Below are 5,607 nucleotides of genomic sequence, written 5' to 3'. Positions count from 1 at the left end.
AGAGAAGAAAAGAAGAAAGGGGAAGTAATCCCTGAAACAGTACGCATTAAAACATATAAAAAAGTAACCAATGGGCTTAGCAGCCCATGGTTAGTGTAGCATTACGGCAAGGGGGTAGGGGGAGGAAGGGAGAAGTGGGAGGGAGGTAGAAAAAAGGAAAAAGGAGAAATGAGGTAAGGGGGGTAGAGGGAGAAGGAGGGAAGGGGGGGGGGGACAAGGGAGAAGGAGGGGGAGGAGAGGGAAACACAGAGGGAAGGGATAGACACGCTCTGTGGTAAGTACATAGGCAACAATAGAAGTAGCATATCAAAGAGCATTGTAATGGTCATAAACAGTTAGCATATTGTAAAGGGAAGTGGGGGAAGGAGGAGGGGAGGGGGAAGGGAGGAGGGGGAGGGAAGGGAATGGGGGGAGGGAGGAATAATAGGGCAGGATGATATTAGAAGATGCTAATGATAATAGTGTAGGGAGAATATTTATGGTGTCATCAGTTATCTACCCACAAGGGTCATAAGTACAAAGGGCCTAAAATGCTGCCCGCACTTGAGATTAGATAAAAGTCTGACGACTGAGCAGTCATGGTAACTAAGGTTGAATGGCAAGGAGGGGGAGAGGAAGGGGAAAGGGAGGGAAAAAAGGAAGGAAGGGAATGGAGAGAGGGGGGAGCATTAGAGGAAAAAGATGTTCACATTTTCTGAAACATGCAATAACAACAGTAATAATTACACATATAAAAACCCAACAGTGATCCAACAAATCTATATCATCCTTTAGGGGAGTGCAGGACTCCACATTATAGGGGAACATTGAATAAAACATCAAACATAATATAGGGTCGTCAGCAAAAGAAGACCAAAGTGTAACTCTCTAGATGAACTAATAATAGTCTGGTGACTAGAAGAAGGCAACGTCAGATACACTTGGGCAGGGAAGAAAAGGAAGGGAGGAAGGGAGGAGGGAGGGAAGAGGGGAAGTGGAGAGGGGAGGGGAGAAGGTAAAATGAGGAGGAGGGGTGATGTTAAGAAGTGCAAGTAGTAACAGTGTAAAGTGAGCCTTAACAATGATATCAATTGTCACATAAATCAAGGACCCAGGAATTGGCCCATGCTGAGAATCAGTTAATAATCCACTGGCTGGATAAAAATGGTTACCAAGGTTGTGAGGAAGGGGGAGGGGAGGGGAAGGGGGAGAAGGGGGAAAGGGAGGAAGGAAGGGAAGGGAAGGGGGGGAAAGGGAAGGGGGGTAAAGGGAGGGAGGGGGAAAGGAAGGGAAAGTGAAAGGGAGGGAGGGGGAAAGGGAAGGGGAGGGGAGCATAAGATAGAAAGGAAACTCACATTCTCTAGTATATGCAATAACATTTGCAAAAATAGCATATTAAAGAACATTGTATAAACTCAACAAACAACGTCATATATAAGAGAGCAAAACTCAGTACTATAGGGCAGACATTAGTAATATCTTTGATCATCTAACAGGTAGATTTTCCAGATTAGGAGGCCCAGAGTGTGGTCATACATAGGTTCAAGACCAAATCTGGCAAATAGAGAAAGGCAGTTTCTTTAAATGTCCAGTTCTGCGGGTCAGAAGATGATCAACTTATCATATCTAAGTACTTTGCTTGGTCAAAAGGATACAGAATACTGCAGTCTCAAGAGTAGGGTCCACTCACTAGTGATGAAGAGCAGGTGTAAGGAAAACTAAGGTCCCTTCAGGTAGGTGAGTGAGGGACATTGTTGATAGAGAGCTGCGGTGACGTGGACTCTTCAATCTCCAAGCTTGCAAAGAAAGCCTGAGGGTCTGATCCTGGGTGAAAGACTGCTGTTTTATTGTGCCAGGTAGCTGCCAGAGACACAGGGAAACCCCACCTATATGGAATCTTGTGTGCCCGAAGCCTCTCCGTAATGTGTGACAGATCTCTCCTCTTTTGCAGAGTAACTGGAGACAAATCTGAGAAGATCTGCAATGTCTCCCCAGCATGTTGTATAGGTTGCTTGATTCTTGCATACCTCAAAATGTCTTCCTTGTCTTTAAAATTTAAGAATCGGACAATAATGTCCCTGGGGGGTGACTTAGGAGGCGGTTTGGCCCGGAGAGCCCTATGTGCTCTCTCCAGGGGGATATCGCTAGATGAGGGGGTGTCTTTAAGGGTACGGAATAAACTCTGTAGGTAGCCTTCAATCGCTGGGGGGTGAACGGTTTCTGAGACCCCCGGATCCTCAAATTGTTGCGGCGGCCCCTGTTATCAAGGTCCTCAACCTTATCAGACATATTTTGGATGGTTTCAGACTGCTGTTGTAGTTCAGACTGCAGTTGTTGGATGGAGGTAGAAGTTTGTATGTGCTTTGCATCTGAGTGTGACACTCTGGTGTCCAAGGAGTTAATGTCTCTCTTAAATTTGTTAAAAAGGCTTCTCATCTCTTTGACAGCATTTCTAATATCCTCTTTCGATGAAAGGTGCTGTAGGTCTTCTTTAGTCACAGGTTGCAAGGCCAAGGGATAAACTACCTGCATGATGGGAGACGGAGTGTCTCTGTTAGGTTCCATGCTATTAGGTGAGTCAGAACTGTGTAGTTCCACTTGCTTCAAATAACCAGTGAGTGTATGCACTGGAGTAGCTTTGTCTGGCTTGGGTTGTCGTTTGCACGGCATAACTATCTAGCCAGCAAAAGGGTGCAAAAGAGTAGAGTCATGTAAAGGCCCTGTATTGTTGCTGGGGACTCCACGTGGTGAATTATACTTTTAAAGTAATGTAGAGGTGTTTGGATAATTCTGTGAATTCCAGTGAGGTTAAGAAACGAGTGACCAGGGAAGCTCCCAATGTGTTTTTGTGTTATAGAGTTATACACCCTAAATGTAAATAGAGCCAAGCGGCAAAAACAGCTATCACGCAGGCCCTGCTGGGATTAAAGGCTCATTGGGTGCGAGAGGCCTGGTGAGTTTATGCTTAGATGCAGTTTCAATTGATATATATTCCTGAGGGGCCTGGTGAGAGGGCAGTACTGAGGACACAGGTGTTATAAGGAAGGCGATCAGCGGTACAGGGAAGGTCCGTTGCAATACCAATAGTCCCTCAGTTTAGGCCGCGGTCTAGGTGCTCCGTTTTAATTAAGCTACGCGCTCAGAAGGGGCGCAAGTGTAGTGGCATCACTCACCAAGATATGCAGGGGGTCTGTATTCGTCAAGTGACTAAAGTCCGGTCTGTGTGTGTGTGGTCCAAAGCGCTCCGGTAGGATCAATGAGGTAGCTGTAGTTAGCCTTTAGGCATATTCACCGCATGTCGGCAGGAGCAGGCCTCAGGCAGATTAGCGGTCGCACACTTCCTTCCCCTATAAGAAGCTTAGAACGGCTCAGCCAAGTCTTCTTATAGTTCAGTTTGTAGGTTTGTGAGTAGGCGCGATGCTCAAGGAGCATCAAGGATTCAAGGAGCACACTTAAAACCCAGCCATCCGCCTGCGTGGCTAAGCTCCGCCCCCGTTACATACATTTTTTTAGCCTGAGGAAACAGCTCTTAGTCACTTTTTATAATAAAGTTTTTATCTATATACACTTGCTTCTTTTATGGTGTACATCTATGACCATATTCGCTGGTTCTGTTGTAACTGGCCATCAGAGGATATTGCTGGGTCTGCCGGGAGTTTCCAGTCTACTGGGCAACTGTTAGGTCCCAGTTTGCCATCAGAGCACCTGAAGATGCTTTGGATCTTGTAAATGCAATTTCTTATACTTTTTGCTCTGTTTAAACGTTACTGGGCTATGTCTGTATGTTCTATGTCCATCCAGGAACTCACTACAAGCTCTTCTAAGGACTTCTGACTAGGTGTCGGCCATAGCTCTACAGTGAGCTGGACAACTGCGAGGCTCCAGCCTGCACCATTAGCACCGTAGGGTGGCTTCACTTGTGAGTACAGGGAGTGCAGAATTATTAGGCAAATGAGTATTTTGACCACATCATCCTCTTTATGCATGTTGTCTTACTCCAAGCTGTATAGGCTCGAAAGCCTACTACCAATTAAGCATATTAGGTGATGTGCATCTCTGTAATGAGAAGGGGTGTGGTCTAATGACATCAACACCCTATATCAGGTGTGCATAATTATTAGGCAACTTCCTTTCCTTTGGCAAAATGGGTCAAAAGAAGGACTTGACAGGCTCAGAAAAGTCAAAAATAGTGAGATATCTTGCAGAGGGATGCAGCACTCTTAAAATTGCAAAGCTTCTGAAGCGTGATCATCGAACAATCAAGCGTTTCATTCAAAATAGTCAACAGGGTCGCAAGAAGCGTGTGGAAAAACCAAGGCGCAAAATAACTGCCCATGAACTGAGAAAAGTCAAGCGTGCAGCTGCCAAGATGCCACTTGCCACCAGTTTGGCCATATTTCAGAGCTGCAACATCACTGGAGTGCCCAAAAGCACAAGGTGTGCAATACTCAGAGACATGGCCAAGGTAAGAAAGGCTGAAAGACGACCACCACTGAACAAGACACACAAGCTGAAACGTCAAGACTGGGCCAAGAAATATCTCAAGACTGATTTTTCTAAGGTTTTATGGACTGATGAAATGAGAGTGAGTCTTGATGGGCCAGATGGATGGGCCCATGGCTGGATTGGTAAAGGGCAGAGAGCTCCAGTCCGACTCAGACGCCAGCAAGGTGGAGGTGGAGTACTGGTTTGGGCTGGTATCATCAAAGATGAGCTTGTGGGGCCTTTTCGGGTTGAGGATGGAGTCAAGCTCAACTCCCAGTCCTACTGCCAGTTTCTGGAAGACACCTTCTTCAAGCAGTGGTACAGGAAGAAGTCTGCATCCTTCAAGAAAAACATGATTTTCATGCAGGACAATGCTCCATCACACACGTCCAAGTACTCCACAGCGTGGCTGGCAAGAAAGGGTATAAAAGAAGAAAATCTAATGACATGGCCTCCTTGTTCACCTGATCTGAACCCCATTGAGAACCTGTGGTCCATCATCAAATGTGAGATTTACAAGGAGGGAAAACAGTACACCTCTCTGAACAGTGTCTGGGAGGCTGTGGTTGCTGCTGCACGCAATGTTGATGGTGAACAGATCAAAACACTGACAGAATCCATGGATGGCAGGCTTTTGAGTGTCCTTGCAAAGAAAGGTGGCTATATTGGTCACTGATTTGTTTTTGTTTTGTTTTTGAATGTCAGAAATGTATATTTGTGAATGTTGAGATGTTATATTGGTTTCACTGGTAAAAATAAATAATTGAAATGGGTATATATTTGTTTTTTGTTAAGTTGCCTAATAATTATGCACAGTAATAGTCACCTGCACACACAGATATCCCCCTAAAATAGCTAAAACTAAAAACAAACTAAAAACTACTTCCAAAACTATTCAGCTTTGATATTAATGAGTTTTTTGGGTTCATTGAGAACATGGTTGTTGTTCAATAATAAAATTAATCCTCAAAAATACAACTTGCCTAATAATTCTGCACTCCCTGTATACACCTGTACCTGTGTCAATTGTAGCTGTTTGTTTTTGTAGTACTAGGCCATGTTGGCGCCTCTGTTTCTTTTTCCAGGTTAATAGGTTTATTATAGTAGTAGTAGTAATGTGGGGGGCTGGCAGTTTAGGGGTTA

This window comes from Bombina bombina, chromosome 3 (assembly GCF_027579735.1).
Source record: "Bombina bombina isolate aBomBom1 chromosome 3, aBomBom1.pri, whole genome shotgun sequence".
Classification (NCBI taxonomy): Eukaryota; Metazoa; Chordata; class Amphibia; order Anura; family Bombinatoridae; genus Bombina; species Bombina bombina.
Note: the sequence above shows the minus strand (reverse complement) of the source record.